Genomic DNA, 23,822 nt, shown 5'->3' with positions numbered 1-23,822 from the left:
GTTTATTTTGTTATAAAGTCAGATGTTTATCTCTGTGTAGAACTGTAGATCAACTCTGAAGTTGTAATGCACATAAACTGAAGCACAGTGTTGGTGAAATTACTTGTTTTTCTAAATACATTTCAGTTTATGAGAACAAAGGTTTTGTATTTTTTTTTTTTATCGACCCTGTAATTGCTTCAAAACAGTGTAGGCTTTATAAAGCTATTTATTTCTTATATTTTTAATAGTTTTATGTTTTACGTTAGGTTCGGCCCGCGACCCAGCCTGAGCGTCGAAATTCGGCCCGCGGCCCAAATGAGTTTGACACCCCTGGTCTAGACTATATCAGTCTGTGACCCTACAGCAGGCATGTCCAAACTACGACCCGGGGGACAAATGTGGCCCTCAGATCAATTTTGGGCATTCCTGCTAAATTGGTCCAAACAAAAAAAACGAAATAGGAAACATTCAAGCATTTTGATGTTATACCAACCTAATATTAATGTTCCAAGTCTTGTTGAAGGTGTGGAGGCTCATCGAAATAATGTAAAATTTCCAATGATTCCTTTTTTTGAATGATTCAACATTGTCAGGTTGTTTGTGGCCCACTGCTCCGTACAAGTTTCAAAATGCGGCCCTCTGTGAAAAAAGTTTGGACACCCCTGCCCTAGAGAAGATCCTCTGAATCTGTGAATGGATTCATCAAACAAGAGTCGGACCACAGAATAGGGACAATAAAACCCATTATTTTTCCAGTATAATTTTTAACAAACCGACATCAAGGCAGTGGTGTAGTCAACTTGACACGCAGGTATACGCCATATACCCGCCAGAAGTGCAGTTAGATTTGCGTATACTCACAACAAATTGATCACTGACAGTTATTACACTCAAGGCACTTTTGTCCTTTTCTCCGTTTAGAGACCTACACAAACCTTATATCACTCCTTCTTACCCCAGGGTTCAGATTAAGGATTTTCACTTGTATAGCGGTGCTGCGTTAATTTTTTCAAATTTGTATAGCAATTTGATAATTGCATAGCAAAACACGAAAGTGACTAACAAGATTATTTATTTCAAATGTATTTGTAAACATTCTATTTTTGAAAAAAAACTCCTAACAAATGAACTTTTAAACACTTTTTATTTTTTTATTTTTTTTAAAACAGAAAACTTGCAAATAAAATTAGTTGTTGAACAGATTAATTAACATTTACAACTTTCTTCCATATCATCATCAATCAGATGACTATTTGCAGGAGTCTCATTTACATATTGTCTTTACACTCACAAAAAATATGTATTAAGCTTCTGATGGAAAAATAAAGGTTGCTGTGGCGTCCATCATGGTGTATTTATTGTGTTATTCAAATTGTACCGCTCTATTTGACGTTCCATTCCAGCTATAAAACATTTCCATTTTTCGTTTTGCTATTAGATGACGGTCCCTAAGTACTCGTCTCGGCTCCGGCTGCGCATTCCGAGCAGTGTAATTCGCTGCGCCCAAAATACGCATCTGATTGTTAAAAACGAGGTTGTCGTCACTTGGCGGTGTAAATATGAGTATTTTGGCATGTGATCTGAAAAGACTTTTGCGTTTAGGAGCTATTGACCTCAGAAGTCCGAATCTGTGACACTAACTTTACCGCACGTGGCTCCTCCCACTTTCAGACTCGTGGTCTGTGATAGCAGCGGACTCGTCACGTCAACACAGCGTCCACATGTGTCATGGTGTTGTTGACGATCGATTGACGAGTGATCAGTACTTTTAAGCGCTTTGGTTTTACAATCAAACACGCATTTTTGTATCGCAAAAGCTGCGATACAAAAGCCCTTTTTTCTGACAAACGCATCGCATTTGAGAGAAATTGCGTCGCATTTTGCGATACGATACCGCTTATTCTGAACCCTGTACCCTATAGTTACTTCTCTGAATGCTCCATCAACGTGTCACCCCTTCTTTTTACTTTTTTCTCTCTTTGAGAGCAGATAGCACAAACCGATATCAATGTGGCCAACAAACGCACGGCAGCGTGGTCTGCGAAGTCAAACTCAGTTTTACAAAATAAACAATCAATTTAAGCCGCCTACAACATAAAGCATGTTTTTAGCACCACAGAGAAAAAGTTTGCCGTGAGTGGTGCAGGAGCAGTGCAGCCAAACTCAGGGACTGGGGAAGTGAGATCCAAAAATAAAATAAAACCACATCATGTAACCAAGTGAATGGACAAAGACCGGTAAAATAGTACATCTAAAATGGACCAGAATGCACAAAATCATGTGATTTCACCAAAGTTCCTTCCCCCCAGGTCCACAAATTTTGTGTGTGTGTTGTGGGACTCTTTAGGCACTGCCTTCGAAGTTGACTCCGCCTATCGCTAAACTTGATTGTTGATCCTAGGCCAGTGGTGGGCCATCAGGGCCAGCAAGGCCTTCTCTGCTGGCATAAACATAATCAGAATATGATTTTAAAATATATATATATTTTCCCACAAATAGGTATTAAATTATTCTACAGAGTAAGAGTTATACTCTGCATTTCATCGTTTCCTCTTGGTTGCATTGCTTCCAGCCCCAGGTTGAGATTTGGAGGGCTGGTCTTTATGTTAGATCTTATATCCAATCATATTCAGCCATCATGTGTTGCCAGGGATCTCAAATCTGCCCTCAGACCTTCAGAATCAACAGTGCGGGTGCAGGTCGACAAACAATGGGTTGATGTAATTTTGCGCGACAACGCTGCTAATATGAAGAAAGCCATGGGTGAGATGACGTGCAGTTTAGGCGAGGGCGTCTTCACCATTCCGGAGCACAGACAGAGTGTAGCGCGACGTGATAGACACCGTGGCTACCGCGAGGATCAGAACACTCGCATTTGCGTACTAGTAAGCTGTTTTTTCAACCCACAATGGCGGAAGGAGGAAAAGATATCTATTTGGTCAATGATATAATTAGAACGCCTTTCTCATGACGAACTTTTCAAGAAAAGTTAGACGTTGTAGAGAGAGGTCGTCCTACGCCGAAGCTGCAAAGCCTGTCACAGGCGGGTTTGTTCGCCACCTGTGCTATCAATGGCTCCGAGAAGCACTGCAAACTGTACTGCTGGAAATGCCTATTTGCAACGGAGCACGCCGGGCAACGGAGCGGGCAACGGAGCGGGCAATGGAGCGGGCAACGGAGCGGGCAACGGAGCGGGCAACGGAGCGGGCCACAGAGCGGGCCACGGAGCGGGCAAATTCACTGGATGCTCCTGGTCCCCTCTCGAGCGGCGACTGGATCAGAACTGGAGCTCCACTTGCGGGCAGACAAGGACGCAGGGGTGTGTTTCAGTTGGCTGAAGCATCACTAGCCTGGCTCTTTGTGACAGTGTTCAGTTTCTTAGGCCAAGGTCATTATATATCTGCTCCCACACATAAATATCGATCTACCCAGGTGAACTCGTAATATACAGTGGACGGCCATCATCCGTGAACTCAAGCTAAAAATGCAATTAAATTTAATTGCAGATTTACATTTCATAGTTAGGCCGCAGTTATTTTATTACTTGGTTTATATATTTTTCTCTTCATAAAACATTAAAATAATAATTCAAGGAAATATGGCGACAGGCAGAGTATGAACCATGGATCTATTATAATATCGAAGGATCAGCGGAGTTGACATTTCAACAGCATCCACTTTGGAGGAGTCCAGAGTCACTGGTAGGGCTGGTGCATCTCGATACTTGTATATTCCGATACAATTCCCTCATTACGATACGTATTCCGATACATTTTGGAAAAATGGGTCTTAAAAATGTACCAAATGGGTCATTTTTTTACTCTGGATAAGAAAATGTATGAAATGTCATGTTTATCCACAAAGCACTTATTTATAAATCCATTCTGCTCTAATAACTTCATACATCCAACCAACTGATCAAAATAGAAATTTAAGGAACACATTCTAGTAAAGTGTTGCATGTTTCATGGTCTGAACATGCTGCAGCAGTATCTTCTGCACAGATCAGCTTCTGATCAGGTCCACAGCTCCTTCTCACCTCGCCCGAGAGGAGCGCGTCAAAAACAGCTGATCAAAAGTACTATTCCACCTTGTTTAAAGCCTACGGACCACAAAAATCATTTTTTTTTAAATTATATATATATATATATATATATATATATATATATATATATATATATATATATATATATATATATATATATATATATATATATCCTGGTGTGGAGTATGACCTGGCAGAGTGGATCCTGGACGACCTGAGAGCCTGAGAGGGACTGTGTGGGGGCCCCCAGGGCACTGTCCTCGCGCCCTTTCTCTTCACCCTCTACACTGCAGACTTCAGACACGATACGGACAGCTGTGTCCTGCAGAAGTTCTCTGACGACTCTGCCATCATCGAACTCATCACGGACGACGATGATGTGGAGTACAGAGGACTGGCGCAGGACTTCCAACCACCTCCTCATCAACGCGGGGAAGACCAAGGAGATGGTGGTGGATTTCCGCAGACGCCACCCCACTGCCCCCTCACCAGTGAACATCCAGGGACGGGACATTGAGAGAGTGGACTCATACAAGTACCTGGGTGTTCATCTGAACCACAAACTGGACTGGACTCATAACACAGACGCACTGTACAGGAAGAGCCAGAGTCGGCTCTACCTCCTGAGGAGACTCAGGTCTTTTGGAGTGACAGGGCCACTCCTGAAGACCTTCTATGACTCTGTGGTGGCATCAGCCCTCCTGTACGATGTGGCCTGCTGGAGCAGCAGCATCACAGAGAGGGAGAGGAAGAGGCTGGACAAAGTCATCAAGAAGTCCAGCTCCGTCCTGGGCTGTGCTCTGGACTCGGTGCAGGAGGTGGGGGACAGAAGGGTCCTGGCTACATTCACATCTATGCTGGACCATGAGTGTCGCCCCCTGCAGGACACTCTGTCCGCTCTGGAGAGCAGCTTCAGTGACAGAGTGATCCACCCTCGCTGTGTGAAGGAGAGGTTTCGCAGGTCTTTCCTTCCTGCTGCTGTCAGACTTTACAACAAACACTGTTAGTCCTACTGTGCAATTACTGTCGTGATTCATGTGCAATTACTGTCGTGATCACATGTAATAGTATTTATTTATTTATTTATTTTTATCTTTCCCCTCCATCCCTTGTTGGGAAATGGGAGGTTTTGTCTATGGGAATTTTTGTTTATAGGAGATCTTCTACTGAGAGTGTTTTTCAAACTTCCTATAAGTGATCTGTTCTTTTCTTCTGTGTCTACCTCTGTATCTACCTGCGTTGCATCAATGAAATTTCCCAATGTGGGACAATAAAGGATTATCTTATCTTATCTTATATATACTTATTTTTTTAATTTAATTTTTTTTTTTTAAAGATAATGAAAATATTGATACTGTGACTCAGTACATTGATACTGTGACGCGTATCGTTACTCCGTATGGCGCTTATCGATACGGAGTGCGTGACGATATATCGCCGTATCGATATGTTGAACACAACCCTAGTCATCGGTGCTGCTGCAGGTGATTTCCATGACATTGCGATCACATATTTTGTCCGGCAGGTGTCTGTTTAGTACATCTCCAACTGTATCATCCCAATCACCACTTGCATATTTTTTCAAGACGATATGGCCTCCAGAAAGTACGGTTATGCGAAACCACGTGCTGAGCGCTCTGAGCACTGGCCACTGTGGTATCACCATTTTAAATACCCATCATGCATCGCGCATATGCGCATAGTGTCAGTACAATACTTTCCAAAATAAATGACTCCCGCAGGATTTTGGCACGCACGCACCCTTATCTTTTGACTTAATACCGCTTTTTATATTTCATTTAATGCTATTTTGCATTGTCAGCTGTACTTTATAAAAATTGTGATAAAAAAGTATTTTATTTATAAATTAGAAATCAATAATCTAAGTGCGTCGGTTCCGTAAACCAAGTAATAAAATAACAGCGGCCTTACTGACCATATCCCATTATAGTTGTGTGCTTTTTCTTTAAACATTGTAGAAAGGATGACTGGCCGCAATTGCACTTACATCCCACTAAATAAGAGTATTAAAGCATGAAAAGGGAATTCTTTGTATTTCAATATCTGCATGGCTCAATTGTATTGTTTACTTTTGTAAATTAAGATAAATAGTATTTTATTACAGCTTTTTTATTAATACAATTATATCAGATCACTTTTTTCCACTGAGTGACTTAACAAGGTTTGGGACATTGAGAGTAGTTTAAGTGGATAGAAAGTGTTAAAAGCATTTCAAGTGGGCGATGAGATGATAGAAGGACCCCTCCATCTCAGATCCATGGGATCAAACGCGCTCACGTAAGCACGGCTCTGTTTAAAACACATGGCACTTTGCGCACATTATAAATCAGAGTTTACAAAAGCTCTGCTCCACAAAAGGTGTTCTTTTCACAAACGTGACCGTCGGCACCGAGCATCAGGCCCTTTTATTGTCAAGATCCTTCTTTCTTTTCTTTGCCGCCAATAACACTAGCTCTTTATCAGTGCAATTAGAGCACAAACAGACTCATCACTGGACGCACTGTCCCATCCTATAGTCTCCATTTCTACAAGCAACCTAATTAGTCATAAAGAGAAGAGCCCATGAGCGAGGATTAGAGAGGCTGGCTATCTTGTCCATTTGTGAGGGGATGGAACAGTGATTTTATGTGCTTGTGTATCTGTGTATTGGGCATTTTAACCTCTGTGTTGTTTCCTTTTTGTTGCTGTCCACACTCTTTCTACCTCCTTTTTGCACAGAAAAGAAAGCCTTCAAAGGAGCGATTGTGCAGAGAGGTTGAAGTGGCCTGTTGGTAAGCGGACAGCAGAGCAACACAACAAACATGGCTGGCACTAATCAGGGCCCTAGCTAATGTAAACAATGTCATTTTTTGCCCTTAATGAGCCAATTTTCCGCAGATAGGAGAGGGCTAACAATTGGGGCAGCGCCTTTGATGTGATTCATCTGAAGGTTTGTTTGTGATCGCTTGGCACTTTTTGTTGGAAGCCCTGTGCCCATCTGCTTTCATCTACCCCTGAAAAGAGAGCCACGACTCACTTGGGTATAGTGGGAGGAGGATAGAATAAAAATCATCGTTTTTAAAAGGCAACCACCCTCCCCCTTTTATTAGAAACTAGTCCCAATCAGCTGACCGACCCCATCCTTCGTGTTGCCCTTCTCTTTGAGCCACCACACACACACACACACACACACACACACACACACACACACACACACACAGGAATACAACCACAGAGGATCATCGTCCATAAGGCACAGAAAAGCACAGCTCATGCCGGGTGTCTATAGTGATCAAATAGCAAACTCATTAAACGGCACCCCAGTGTGCAAGCGGTGGACACTGACAGGGCCTTCATTAACATGGTGCTGACAAAAGGTGAGGCAGACCAAAGAGCAGCCGGCAGGCCAGGTGTGTTCTGCACCTGCTTTCAAGATGGCACCAGTGCCAGGGGCACCTCACACGACACATAGGCAAGGATTTCATATACAGTAGGAAAGGTAAATCAATGTGCAGTCTTTAAAATAATTATGTATTACATTTTTTTAGAAATAACTACACTACATCTATAGTTTTAGTGAAATAACGGAATTACATATCAGAACTTTAACAAAGTACCAAAATAGGAAGATGAAAATGAAGGGTATTGATGTAATGAAGGTAGTCAAAGGTAAAGACCAAAGGCAACACATCGGCCCATGTCCAGGCCCATTCCAATCAATCACAGGAGCTGAAGTGAAGTCCACTGCAGGCTAGTCAGCCAACCTCACTCCTCCATCCATACACAACCTCTGAGCCGCTCTGGCCGTGAGTCAGGGGCCCTCTGGGGCCATCGCACACTCTGCACCTGCTGGGCCCTGCAGTTACCAGCTGTCAGCTCCACGTGCTCCTGACAGTCTGTTTTATGCGTGTGCTCTGTGTTTGCTAAGAGCTGCAACAAAGTTAAGAGGGCTCAGCAGGGTTAGGTAAGGAAGGACTAATATAAAATATATGTTTTATACCACTGTTAAATATTGTTAGGACTCGTTAGGACTCAGTGGTGGTGCAATGGTTAAGGACTTTGCACTTGTGTGGTTGTTTCTACTGTGACGATGTGGATTTGTTTCCGGCCTTCAACCATTTGCCCTGCAACTGTCCAATCTAAGTCTTTGGGCCTGATTTCTTTTTGTATCTTATAAGACTTAAAACTCCAACATTTCCATGATGAACTGGTTTGCAAGCAAACTGCAGCAGCGTAACATAAATTGTGCACATCCGTAATGTCCTTCTGGGTACAATGCTGTTTTAACAGCAAAATGTAGCCAGCGTATAGCTTCAGGGTTTATATAACTTATACCTCTGTAAGCGACAGGCACCAGCAACAATATATAGGACTGTTTGGACAAGGGGGGGATCAATAAGGTTTTAGCATGTGAACTTGACTCCCTACTGGATTACACCGTATTGTATGCAAGACCCTCAGGTAAATGTAGTGCTTGGATACAGTTGTTTTGCAGAAGCCTGGGAGGCTAGTAGGCCGATTAAGCTGTATTGAAGAACATTACCTCCAGTCCAGACATGTCCTATATCAGATGAGACCATCCCAGAGCAAGAAAGAGAGGGTCCAGATAAGGGCGCAGCTGAAAAAGATTTAACACAAAATCAAGTACACCATTACATTCTGGCAAATTAATCATTATCAATGTTTGAAAATCTTTACAAAGATAAAGTGCATATCAGCTCAAAGTTCATAATAATAAAATATTGTTAGTCCAACAACATTTAGGGAAATGTTAGGGTGGTGTGGACTGAGAGAAGAGAAAGACAGCTTGGACAAGTGACAAATCCCTGGCCGATGGCCATTTACAGGCTATTCCTCCTCTTCCATAAAAGCCCAGGCCTCAAATTCCTTTCTAATTCCTCTATTTATCTCTCTGTCCTTCAGCGGGAATTTTGTAACTTTTGCATAATGGTTCTCTACAGTGCGGCGGCATGGTGGAAATGGGATGGCGAGATGTGATGGAGAAAAGTGGAGAAAGTAATAGAGGAGAGGACAGAGGCTTGTGGATATCAGCCAGTCCTTATTGAATCTCCAAGGCTGAAAAAAAAAAAACCTCTGTCCATCGTTGCACCACCAAATCTCCCCACCCCCTCACTGTCCCCCTTTGCCCCCTGTCACCCACCTCTCCCCTCCGATCCTCCCTCCTATTTTCTATCACCCCCCCTCCTCTCCGTCCCGTCTCTCCAGGAGGCAGTTGTCAATCAAGTGCGTCTCCCACAATCCCTCTGGAGCTCATTGTGCCCGCGCTCGCTGGCGGAGGCAGGCGTTGGGAGGCGGAGGGAGAGCCGCAGATGGAGCGAGCGCTGTCAATCATTGTCACTAATTATTAATTTCTGTCACTCAGGCCCCCGTGGCAGCACCGGAACGGGGGCCTCTCGGTCTGTGTCGGTGCTGTACCTTCTCCTTCTCACAGTGCGCACACAGTCAGGCAGACCTCTATCCCATCAACCCCCACCCCCTTCCATTCCAGCACCCGCCCCTCCCCTCCCTCGTTAAGAGTCGCTGCCTCTTCTTCTCCTCTTTGGCTGAGGTCACCTGTTGTTTTCCTTTCCTTTTCCTGTGACGCTTGGGCCGGGTTCATTTGGTATGCCACCCTGGTCACAAAAAGTTCAACCTTTCATTATGTGCTGCACGTGCGTTGGCGACTCCCACTCCTCCTCAGCCATCAGTAGGTCAGTCCCCTTGACTCTATGCCCCTTACAACCCCCTCTCTCTTGGTGCTTCACACACTAATCCACACAGCACATGAGCTCATTCATAGAGAATACAGAGTGATTAAAGCATGTCTAAAGCATCTCTGTTTCTGCTGATGTTCTCATTTGAACTGATGTGAACTGAATGTTTTCAATTTGCACAGGCGAACTTTTGCATGTGATGTCACTGTGATGGCAGCTAATGAGGGCGCACTTGACCCGTGTGTTGTAGTGGCTGGGTGTTGAAACGGTCCACTCCTCTCAGACTTCTGATCCGTTTCCCCTCACCTCATTACAGAGGTGGGCCGGAACAAATGAGGGAGGGCGAATATGCTGGTCTATTCAGGAGAGCCGCAGTAAAAGCTGCACTCTTACAGACTATTTAGCACACTGTATTTTCAAATAATCAAGCTCTGCTCATATCAAAATATGTGACAATTCTTGACAAGTCTGTAAAAGTTGATGTAAATGCAGGTGCTTTTCAACCAATTTTCAAAACATTACAATAAAACAATGTTTTGATAATTACATTATCATCAACATCTTCACGATAACTTTCAGTAAATACACAAATTATATCTTGGACATGCACACCGCTGTACCGGAAGCCAACATTGACCTGTTCCTACAAGCACTATAGCGATTTACATAAATTGGCCCCATGAAAAACGTCCCGTTTGGCAGTTCCATCTGTAGATAGACACTCTATGCATCTTCCACTTAGCAGCTCAACTCAGTCCCCATCTAGGATCTTTATAGTGGCTCCTCTTCCATGTCAGGTGTCACTTAACTCAATCTTCTCAGTCTTTGTTTTTTGGCTTCCCTCACTCTCTCATCTCTTCTTACCTGTCAGCCTCCTCCTTCCTATTGGATTGTCTCTTCACCATCCACTGAGCCCTGTATCTCTCCACGTGCATGTCTCTCTGTGTGTTTGAGAGTCAGCATTCGGTGGAGACAGGGTTTATTGGGGTAATGCATTTATCACTGCACTGGGCCAGGGCCTCACCTCCTCCTTTGAGCCAGTGAGTAATGAAAATGGGATCACTACTGACAAGCATCTTCAGCACACCCTTGCAGACGGCACAAATGAACTCCTGGACACACAGAAAACACATCCCAACACGTGTCACTGCAAAATACTGGGATTTAGAGCCAATGCAACCGTAATGGACAGAAATAACAGCCTAAGTGATGCAAGAGACAGCATTTTATACATATTGTGGATTTAAACTATACTTAAAACCTCAAATAACTGTACTTAACCATTATATATCAGTTCAATAAGACAATTAAAGGGATGATTGTGGAATATGTACTGCATTTACCAATATTGTTAGAATTACACAGGACTCTACCATCATATGTTATGTTTAATATATTTGGATGTCCAAAGAACTAACAAAGTGAGATTTACTGCTTCTCAGGGCTGTATTGTTTTTTTTTTTCAGAGAAAGAAAAAGCAGGTAAAGATCATGTGTTAATGGCCAGGGGTAACTGTCTAATCCCATTTGTTCTGCCAGTGTCAGGAGGTGGGGGAGGTCTTCACCAGTTTAAAACAATACCATCAGCGCAGGTATTCAAGGCTACCTCTGATTGGCCTTGACAGAACAAAACATTGCCGGAGCAAATGACTTTAGCGCCTCCTACAACACTCAACTTGAGGAGACAAGGTCATTCTGTCAATGTCACAGAAAGTTTCACATCAAAAACTAACTTAAAAAAAACATCTCCTATGATGCCACATGTCTTGGAAGAGGAGGACATTGCTAATTCACCAAGTGTATGTGTAGAGAGTACCTAAGTCAGAGGACTGCTGACTAATGTATGAAATAGCTGGAAATACTCTGTGCTTTTGCAGATGGCAGAGGTATTTGTTATTCATATAGCCCTAAAGGTGCATCTACTAGGCTTGCTTTTAAGTGTGTGACTGCCAGTGCACGTGAGCCCGTCTATATGTACCCGATTGTGTGTGTGTGTGTGTGTGCGTGTGCGTGTGTGCGTGTGTGTGTGCGTGTGTGTGTGTGTGTGTGTGTGTGCGTGTGTGTGTGTGTGTGTGTGCGTGTGTGCGTGTGTGCGTGTGTGTGTGTGTGTGCGTGTGCATGTGTGCGCGTGTGTGTGTGTGTGTGTGTGTGCGCGTGTGCGTGTGCGTGTGTGTGAGTCTAGTGCTGCTGCCGAGGATGCCATTAATGCTAGCTGATCGCCCTCCCACATTTAAATAACAATAGTGCAGTCAGTGAAAGCATCGGTGTGGATCCAACCTGCAAAACAGCCAGCAGCCGCGGGGCCCAGTCCTGCTGCGTTGTGTGCATGTTATATGTGCGAGGGAACATGCACAGACTCGCACTTCACAGCTACACACAAGCAAGTGGGAGGGAAACTGAAAAGAGAACAACAACAGGAAGAGGGGAAACCAAGTATAGTGTGAGAAAATGTACCTTCAATACTATAGGATCAATTAGAAGAACTGGCAATTTCACTTTATCACGTTTCTTTAGTTGTCAATGAGGTTATCCATTTATAAATCCTGTATATGTGCCCTTTGGTTGATGAACTACAAGAATGTAAATTAGTTAATGTGTGGCACAGCATTTAGAGCATTTAGAGTTACCGGACATAGTTATGAAAATAAAAATATCACTACTGGAAGAAACAAGAGAACACCCCATTATAAGCACTTGAGAGGCCCATTACTTCACATTTAAATAGAAATGCTTATAAAACTACTTAGAAGATACATAACACATTCCTTTTTAAATGAGAAAACACAACATTCACTTTGTTCCCACTTTCAGTAGAAAAAATGACCTCGTCCATCCAGGCCTTTAGATTTGAAAACACCCCGTTCAAATAATTGTGTCCGGAGGTACGTTGGCCGACTAGGCAAAAAAACGAGTAGCTTCGGTATTCTCCGGACCGCGGCCCGGCAGCCAATCAGAGCCAAGCACACAAATTTCGTTGACCAATCAGCACGCAGCATGCAAATTTTCACTTGTAAACAGTAAACTGTAATGGCGGACTATTGTCAAATGCTTCCCGGCCCGATTGAATGATAATATTCCCTTTTTTCTAAGATTTATTAATAAAATGGTCGTCCCTGCCCTCGAAAATGCACATCCAAATTTCAAAATTCTGTCCAAACTACGGGAAGACGGGTGTCTATCTAAAAGCCTGCATCCATCGTCTACACAGAATATTAACCAAAGAAAAATAACATGTCACACATTTACATCTTCACCTGTAATGAAATATTAGTTGGAAGCGTCAGGGACTTGTAGGCCTTCACAGAAGGTCTAAACAGTTCAGCATTTAAATGTTCAATTTAATATTATAATTATTGTTACTTTGCATTAAATATATATGAATTATTTAAGGCAAAAATATGTTGGAAATAATAAGAAGTAATGTTCTGAGTACAGAAAACTACAGTGTCCAATTAGATTTGGTGTTTTGGAGGTCACTGGCCCCGCTCATTCGAAGGCCTTGTGTTGTTAGGACTGACCAATAGATCTCCCTTTACAGTGATTGACAGGCTGAAATTAGCTCTAGTACAGTGACATGGCGGGCCATGGATTTATTAGAATATCTGTATGGGGTATTGCTAGCTTAAACCTGTCATGAGTTGGACTAGTAGCCAGTCCATTGGAATTGCAGTGAAAAAAATCCTCCACAGTCCAAAAAGCATTTTTCCCATAGAGTGCGCTGTAAAAACAAACTGCTTGTGTTCAGCTTACGAGGACCTACAGCTACAAAGGTCAGATTTTGTGGCATTTTTTTCCTATTTTCAGATCTTAAACTCTTCACTGAACTGTGAACTACCGGATGTAGCTAGCTGCCAAAGGCTAAACTGGTGATACGTGCCAATGACCATTGGTTTAAAACAGTGGCCACGTGTGATGGCTTGAGTCCCGCCCATGACTTCGAGGACCACCTGTGCTACTCCGGTGTAATGATTGGAGGGGCCTTTAGAGGGCAAACTCATGTTTGCATTGAACGTTTGTTGACAGCTAGCTCTAGATCTATCACCTTATTCCAGACGCCTGTCTGGCGTAATCCGGCCTGCCGACCTCGAGAAAAGAGACTACAAAGCCGTTTCCAGTCCGTCCAGGCACATGAACATTGGATATTTTACACAAATTACCAGTAATCTACATATCATATTAAGTGGTAAGACTTTTCCCTCGCTCCCATTTAAGCCAGCAGAGTTCTTGCTCGACCGGAAGGGTGATTACAATGGAAGTGCCGATCCGTGACACAAACAAACAAAAACAAAAAGAGGGAAAAGTGGGTGGGGCAGAATAATGTGACTAGGAGCAGTCGCAATTATGTCACGTCCGACTGGGGCAGCCCAACGGTAGGCAGAAGACATGACACGCTAACGGAGCAGTGCTACCAGTGGCGCTAATAAACAGTCAAATCACAAAATTGGAGGTCACTATCGAACGTTTTAAAGTTTTAACACTCAAATTCACTTCAGTGTCAGTGGAATAAAAGAATCCACTGCACAGCCTCACATTAGCCTCTCTCTAACGTTACAGTCAACAATGGCTCTAAAACTGAACTATTAAAACATACTAAGCACTTACAAGCATAACATCAGTGGAAATCAGGCAAGATAAAAGTTTGAAATTTACTGAAAAAGCTGCGTCTCTCGTCTAATCGGTGGCAGCAGTCTCTGCTCCACTTCACAAAACTAGCAGGTTATGTCCGAGTCTGACAGTTTTTAGACAGAACATGTGCTCACAGTTCCACGGTCACATGTTAAAGCCTGTTGTAGGTTTGCTTACAATAATAATTACAGTGGCTCTTACAATAGGTAAGGGAGTAAAAGGACAATTTTTCTGCATACTTTTAAGTTGTTCATCCTATATGTTTTGGCACAATTCCAGAGATGTGTATGTGACATGTTCAATCATATAAAACAGAATCAACAGAAATTGCCATAAAACCTTAAATGATCCAAAACAGACCTCACTCTCGCCTGCTGCACTCACTTTCTGCCCACCAGGGGGCGCGCACGAGCCAAAGAGCCCGGAAGGAGAAAAAACAGCATCGCTCATGTTCAAAGTTTTTCACTTCAGAGTTTAAGAGCAAGAAATAAAGATAAGATGGATTCTTTTGAAGCTTTCACTGGGACTAACGATGGCATATATTTTCAAAGAGGAGCAGTTTGTGTTCGCTATGTAAATTGTCCTAAAACATCAAAAGTGCATCTAAAATCAACCGGGATTTATGACACTAGGATCTGATGGAACACAGAATGAATTAATTCTGGATTACACAAGATACTGACATGTACAACAGGGGAATAAACCTGTCATCTGGCGAAGGCAACAGTGGTGAGTGTGACCTAAGAGAGTGTAATAACAGTGTGATGTGCCTTATGATGGGCTCTATGAGGTGGTAAACTCAGATCAAGTCTCCTCATGTCTTTAGTTGTTACCTATACTAGTTCTGTCTGCACGTGTGCTCTGCGTTTATGTTCTTGTATCGATCAAATGATGGCGGAGATGAGCAGGGCGTTTCACTATTATCTGTAGCAAAGGCCGTATTATGCATTTTAGATTGTCAGTGTAGTTTGACTTCTGGGTGAAAGAGTGGAATGGGCAACAATGTTTGTGGATGGTTAATGTGTCTGCATCGTCTCCAAAGGTGAGAGCAGCGAGTCCAGGGACTGAGAGGCTCTTTTGGGTCGTTGTACTGATAGTTGTATTTAGTCTGAAGGAACTAGGTCCCGAAGCTCGCCACTGGTGGGAAGTAGCTTTAGTTATTATCATCATGCACGATAGCTAGCCCCACGTGCGCTGGTTAAGAGCTAATTGACACCAGCTACTCTCCCGTGAAAATTAAAGCTTTCTCATGTGTAAAATGAAAATCATGTTCAGTCTTTTGCAAAAGCAAAAAACATATGACTAAATATCAATGAAAGGTAAAATAGCAGGAATACAACTTACTTGCGACATCTTTGCAACTTCAAAAATATTTATTCATGCAGCTTTTCTCCTGCGGTAAGTTCAGTTGAACCATAGCGTCCTGACGCATGCGCAGTCATGAAGCTGGACATATTTTTACAATATGAATAATGTATACAAAGTTTTTTTTTTATTTGTGTGCCTATGAGTCTATTATATTATGCTATTTTGTTATTTTTTACACCGGTGTTTTTACCTGTTTTATTTGTTTTATTATTTATGTTTTATGGCTTTATTACTGTGTTTATTAGTTGATTTTATTTCGTTATGCGTAAAATATCCCGTTGAAATAATGTGGATAGCTTGTAAACCTATGTATTTGATTTTTTTTGGCTATTATTATATTGCAATGTGTCTATATTTGCAATTGTCAAACTACATTTTTTTTAACATATATTCAGCCTTATGTCCTTATGATCCACAGAACTCTTGTCTGTCTGTTTGTTTGTTTGTTTGTTTATTTAGGCCTTTTTATCTGGGCGTTTTGTTTTGTTTGTTTGTTTCATCTTGCAGCCACCTCTATTCTCCATCTACATGACACATATTCTAAACCAGAATTACAAATTGTTCATGAACATTGTCAGCAGTGTCACAGTTTCACTATTGAACTTCTGTTGAGCTCCAGCACAGCCATGCAGAGAACCTGTTCACTACAACACGCTCATGACAGTTAAAAAGCTTTTGGAGTGGAGCTGAGTGAGAAGGCAGGTATGCTATAGATGATGAGTAGAGAGAATTTTTTTGGAAAAACACAAAAAAAGAACAAAAACAGTGAGTGAGTAGAGAAGAGAGTGTGCGTAATAATAAGATCCTAGAGATGGCTTTCTGGTGTCTTGCGGTGCCATTTGAATACAGGGCCAGTAGCAGCTGGAGTCTGTGTCGAACATCTCTGCACTTCACACAGCGTCACTACATAGAGAGCACCGCGCTGTAGAACACTGCTGGAGTCTGTCTGCTGCCTCACCAGACCAGCAGGAGCATGCATGTACGTGTGCGCTGGGGTTCTCATTACTCAGGTATACTGTAATGGGCTTCCCTGGTTACTGTATAGGGCCCACGGTGTTCGACACTATTGACACATACAGAAAAGAAAAGGGCCAGCCTCACCTGTGTTCTGTATGCATTAGCAACCACACATCACATTTCCAATCCAGACCTCAGCACTAGCCCAGGTTCTGCATTGTAAAACTGTGGTGCGTGTGTGTGCAGGAGAGAGAGAGGTTTAAAAATACATATTCTGCTGTTCTGTGCTGATAAGTTGTGTTATGAGAAGGTGCAGGGCCAGACAGCAGGGTCATTATCATGGCTGCTAGACTGAGAAAGAGAGAAGAGAAGGATGGGTCCCGGGAAGGAGTGAAAGTAGCAAGGAGCCAAGAAACTAAGAAAAAGTTATCATACTCGTCACAATACTAGTCAGGCCACACACACACACACACACACAGCAACAGACTAATTTGGTATTCCCTGTGACATCTTATCAGATATTCCTAAAGTTTTACATTTATAACAACTGCAGTGAGCAAGAATGATTCCACCGTGATATAAAAAGTTGGAAGATTATGTTTCATTTTATTTTATTTGGCCCAAAGAAAGAAGACAGAAGAGAACAGAATAATCATTTTACAACTAATTTAGATTGTTGGCCTAAATATTACTGATAGCTATACTAAGCCAAACGCAAAACAACACTACTAATACTGTAGGATAGTCACATGTAGAGTAATATACTGAAATGTGGATAACATCAACACTTGTATGAAGATGTTTTATAATACTCTAGTATATCGCTGCTGATGAAAGTAAAAAAAACAAAAATGTAGCATAGAGTCAAGAGTAAGTGATGTTTCTGCGTGTTTGTGGTGTACAGTCCATTCACTTTTTGCACAATACTTTAACTTCAATTAAGACAATTAGCGACACGTTTTTGCATATTTCTGATGGATCTATTTAGTTCACTCAATCACATCACATTTGTAAACTGTACAAAATCATCTTCCCTTGACAAGTCAGATTAAACTTCACAGTATGAAAATAAGCATAGAAGTCTCTTTTAATAGATGGGTCAGCTACTCTTTCTGGGGTCATTTTAAATTTAGAAAACAGTTAGTTGTGGTTCAAAAATGTTCATAACCTACAATCCTTTCAAATAAATACAGTAACGGTTTTGTTTCATTTATTAGTATTATTGTTACTTTTCCCCTCTCTTTTGTTCTGTTGTTTGTTTTGAGATTAAATTAAAAAAAAATTAAAAGTACAAACCAATGTGAGTTCATGTGAGTTCACCGTTTCACATCAGTTCATATTCTACAGGTTTTGTCGACACATTATTAATCATACAATATCACAAAAATATGAAAAAGTGAAAGAAAGTACAACTCAATATGCAGCACACTACCATTCTTATATTTTCCATAATGTATTTGTCTACTCCATATCTCTCTGTCCATTCTAATTGAGTCAGTCATTGTGGACACTTACTGTTCTGACTGGAGGATATTTCTTTCAAATGTGCCATTATCTGCAAATGCCCCCAGACTCCACTCCATCATGTTTAAGTCCACTTGTGCCCCACATCCTCTCAGGCCGTTCTGACAGCCATTACAACGCCGGCCAAGGCATCCAACACCAAAATGTCTGTTTATTGTGCTAATAGCCGCTGCTTCTGTATTCTGCTGCAGTGGCCCTTAAAGACGATAAATCAAGAAAAATAAAAGTGGGTTGGCCAAAGGGCATGTTTGGACAACAAAGAAGGAATATAGAGGAGCCATACATTACGGAAAAGGCTGCTCTGCTTATGTGTCTTGAAGAAGTGCGGGAAGTACGCAAAAGAATTTGGAAGTACTTCATGATGTACTGCTTAGTTCTACTATATTCCTTGAAGATTCAGTACATTGTAATGGTGGGATAAATGTATATAATAATATATTGGTTTCTGCTACAACACAAAAGTACAATTGAGGATACTTCCCACCTTTTTTCACTGACTACAAAGCAGTAAAAAATGATAAGGAACCAGAAAAAAACATTTAACATTTGCTTGTGTTAAAGTAATACTTCACAGAAAGAAAAAAGTTCTTACATTTTAATAATGATAATTGCAAATGAATTATAAGTATAGGGCAAATTAAATTATTTGTAAAGTTGAACTTAGTGGACCATAGAGAAGCAGTGAGGCTATAGTTTGCAGGCAGGTGGCAACTCACCTCAGCCATCACTGTCTGTCACCGTGGAGACTTGATGAGCTATTTTGGAGTTTTTGCCTGATCCTCTCAAACCAGGTACACCTTCTCTGCAACTGCTGCAACCCTTTTCCAATTCTTGTACTATTTAAGTATCAATTGTGGGTGTTCCAACTCCTTGACAATGCTTAAATGCATTAAAAGTTGGGTTTGAAGGTTTGAGAGCAGCAAGTACTTGGTGAACTTACTTTTTACACCAAGTTTCTGACTATGAACAAGTGTTAGAATGATGGCACTTTGACAGGGCATTGAGAAGTGTAGAAATTCACAAACATATTACAAGTAAATAAATAAACACATAAATACAGTAAATAAAAGACCAAAGTATATATACCCATGGTACAATACCTGAATACCTGTCTTTCAGTTGTCTTAACTGTTCCATATTGCAACCTCAAAGACCAAACAAAGACAACAGATCATGTATAATACTGGTACATTCAATTGGAAATTAGTTATTTTTGTTAACACTTTATTATGGGAAATTTGTTCTCTGCATTTGACCCATCCTTCAATGCCACTGGGGCAAGCTATCAGGAGCAGTGGGCCCGTAGTGCTAGTCTTGGTCAAGACTGCTGTAGCTGGAGGATTTCACCTAATGTGCATGTTTTACAGGGAAAAACCAGAGCCCAGAGGAAAGGCCAACCAACCAACAACCTTCTGCTGTGGGGTGAGAGAAGCCACTCTGCCACCATGCCACATACATATGAACAGTTCACTGTATGTCATATGGTGAACAAGATTTTTAAAAGTAAAAAAAACTATGGAGCAACCCCTAAAACTTATTGTGGCACAGGTACTGGCCATTTATCAAGTCTAAAAACTCCACCCGCTCCACTCAGCCATTCCATTACATTTATTCTCACCCATCTCACATTTCACTGTATGTACTTGTTGTTTGTTGTCTCCTATTTCTAATCAACCCATCCTTTATTTACAAAAAACAAATTCAGAGAAGAAATCATTTAATAAGGCTCTCCCGGTCAAGTGCACCACAAATCATCACGCATCACAGTCGTTCATATTTACAGAACACATAACAGGCAAAGATTGAAGTGCTGCAATCAGTGTTGACTGGAGCCAATGGTGTTGTCATATTGTAGTGTAGTTTGTCAGCCATCGTGAGCATTCAAATGATTTCCCTCAAATATCACAGAGGTTTAATATTAAGAATACCATGCTGGTTGTAGCCTACAGTAATAATCTATCATCTTAAAAGAGAGGCGTCTCAGTCAACAGGAGTACGGCAGCATCATCCCACGTCATAAATGCCTGTATGTCCTCTTCACTAATGAGAGCGCGAGATGTAGAATGAACCCTGATTAGTCTGGCAGCATCAGTGTCAGACACCCAGCACGACTCCTCCTGTCTCTGTGTGGCTGGCTCTGTGTGGAAATCCAACCATTTGTTCGCATGACATTTCTGCTCTTAACCCCTGTTTTTTTTCTTTTTCTTCTTCTTCTTTTTTTCATATTTCACATTTCCTCTTTTGCACTAAGCTCTCCAAACTTGGCTGCGTGCGTTCGCTCAGTCTGGCAAATGACTGCAGGGCCTGACAATCCACTGTCAGCGCGCACCGCCACAGTCAATAACACTGTCCCATGTCACCGCGCTACACTGGCTAAAGCTCACTTTTCTTATCCCACTAAAATGACTGCTTAACAGCCCTGTGCTCTTCCAATCCAGACACTCCCTGTACCACACCCCAATACTTTTTGATAGAGGGGGTGCTTCAAATGACCAGAACCCCCTGAATATTTATGGCCATAGTGAAATTTTACACATGGTCCCTGAATTTCCAAAAGCAAGTGATGGGTGACTGATCCGGGCGTCTCACTGGAACAAAACGGTTGTAGGCTGTAGTCAAATATACGCACATTGCATACATAGCGGATGCATGAGTTGAAGCGTGCATGGCTCAGACAAGTGTTGCTAAGAAAATGGTCTCCACGATAATCCACTGGCTCCTCCATCGCGTCGCATTAGGCTCAGGGTGCACGTAGGGCCTCCACGCTGGCTGGCCCTTTCACGTGTGCGCCCCTAAGTCTGTATGGGGTTGGAATAATGGCATGTGTCGCTGCTCCTTTTGTCAGCCTTGTCCCGGGATGGCTGGGCGCTGTTGGTGCCCATTAGCTGTCTGCTGCTGCTGCTGCTGGCCTCGCTGTGCTACGGACCATTGCCACAGAAGACAGAAGATGGTAATGTTCCCTTACCTGACTTACACTTTTCCATACTGTCCCACAACCAAGTGCAAAAAAGTTGGGACGGATATAAATAAATCAGAAAATATCTTGCCAATACAAAATAATGACACGGACCAAATATCAAATGTGAAAATACAATGAAATCCATTTTTGCACATTTAGCCCTACATCAAGCTAAACTGAGCCAAGGGAATCAACTAAGAACTGCAAGAACCAAAGCCTGTTGTGAAGAAAGTTAAGTTGACCCGTTTGTCACCTTAACTGTTACAAATACCTTATATATAAGAGAGAGATGGATGGAGTTATATAATGTAAACTTTTTTTCTCCTTATGTATATCAAAAGATTAAAAAAATATATACTTGGGCCAAGAATCCACTGAAAAATATTTTCCAGATTTCAATGGGACAATCCTGGTTATTTAATTTAAAGATCAATATGTAAGAATAACACAATCTTCACGTTTGATTGTGGTTGTAACAAAGCTTCATTGACTGAATGTCCGTGCCATGGAACAATTGTATTGATTTTGGCTGTCTACCTATGTTTCCTAAACTATTAAGTTAAGCATGCAGAATGTGTGACAAAACAGGTTTGAAGACACTGAAAGGTACAATACAAGTACACAAAGCACATAGTTAATATTCTACAAGAGAAAATATTGTGAATTGAAATCTTTTTGTTATTGCATATTGCAGACTTCCTATAAGTGATCTGTTCTTCTGTATCTACCTCTGTATCTACCTGCGTTGCACCAATGACATTTCCCCATGTGGGACAATAAAGGAATATCTTATCTTATCTTATCATGTGTGTTTTCGAAGGTCCAAGCATTTAAATACAGGCATTAGAAAATGATAGTCATTGTGTAATATCAGAATGTAGACATATGCAAATGTTTCATATTGTGCAAGTTTTTTCTTTAGATTTTTTTCAGGGATTTGCAATTGATAATAATCCGTCTCTCTGCATACTGATTACCATTCATTTTCAGACACTGCACACTGGCTCAAAGAGTAGTACACGCTCTCCTCAGGAATCATATCTGTTCACTTAACCCTTTTCCAAATATGACTATTCTATCTTGTACAAACCACTTCTTTGAGTTTGTGTATAGAACAAAATGATTCCGATAGAACAAAATTGTAATTGTAAAATATCAGAAAAGTGGTCAAATCCAATTAGAAACGCGTGGTAGAAACTTAGTACTTAAATACAGATAAATACAATTATAATACATAGTGAACATAATCATATGCAGGCCTACTTTATAAAGATGAAGCTCCTTGTTGTGTTGAAGCACAAATATTGCATTGGCGGTGTTCGGCTGCATTAATTACATTCATGCGTGGGATTGTAATAACCCAAATGAATTCCGTGTTACATCTGTCACATATTTGAGACATCTCACTAAGTATCGTCATTTGGGCCCTCGTCGCTCACAAGCACGCCTAATAAAATGTAAAGATGGGAGATAATACACAGTGGAGTTTTATTAAGAACGCACCGGCAATATCTGAGCCATAATGATCCTAAGACATGGAAGATGAAGAGCGGATGTGAGCGTGACATCAGGCAAAATTATGTTTATTGAATTACTGCACACATAGATTTGGTCATGTGCAGTGTCTCTGATGGCACAATTTAAGCAGCAGATGCCAAATTAGAATGGTATTATAAGTTATCAAAGTATTGAAAGAGTGTTATCTCTACTTTTTGATTGCTAAATATTCGAAATATTTACAATTATGTTTTTATTTGTTTGTATTGTGGTTTTAATGCATATTTTCTTATTCTGTAAAGCACTTTGAACTACTTTCTGTATGAATTGTGCTCTACAAATAACTCGCCTTAATTTTTTGGTAACGTCTTAATTGTTCAATCCTCGAAACAACAAATTCCTGTATTTCCATAGAAGTTGTCATGTTTATGTTGTGTGCACTGACTGTGGAGTAAGAGCACGGTCAAGGACAAGACACAAAATGACAGTCAACAGCGCCATCTACAGGCTGCAAGAAATCACAGTCATAATCATAAAGCTTTATATTATTGAGGGCAAATTAGGCATGAGTTGACTATGATTTAAAATTGTTTTGCTGATGCTGAAAAGGTCATTTTTTTTGTTTGAATTATAAATGTTCAAACACCACAAGCAAAATCTTTATGCAAAATGTAAAGAGAAAACATGGTGCATCACTTTTAGACATAATCTTCCACTACTTGACTATTATTTTATTCCTACATTAATCCCAATCGAATCCAATGTGCAAAGACTGCAATTATAGTGTTGCATAATTTCCCTTGCAAACATTAAAATATGGCCTTTTGTGTAAAAAGCTGCTGAGCTGCTGTTGTTAAGATCTCTACAACAAAGACGTTCTAAAATGCATATGATGTCAGTCTCTCTGAGTTTAAAATGTGCACTCTGAGCAGAATCCAACGACAAATAAGGCATGACAAATCATGTAAACATTAATCACAAATCGAATACATGCTTGTCAGAAAAAAATGCAATAACAGTTTATTTTGGAATATTTTTTAAATAATTATTCCCCTCTAGCATCAGGTAATGCTGAATAAATAAATACATATAATCAAATACATAATATTTTAAAATAAATTGTTTGTGTAAAAAACATTTTGGCCAGATTA

This window comes from Eucyclogobius newberryi, unplaced genomic scaffold, assembly GCF_026437365.1.
Source record: "Eucyclogobius newberryi isolate DKJ021-1_F unplaced genomic scaffold, fEucNew1.0.hap1 SCAF_3, whole genome shotgun sequence".
NCBI classification, from domain to species: Eukaryota; Metazoa; Chordata; class Actinopteri; order Gobiiformes; family Gobiidae; genus Eucyclogobius; species Eucyclogobius newberryi.
The sequence above is the reverse complement of the archived record's forward strand: the minus strand, read 5'-3'. Positions refer to the sequence as shown.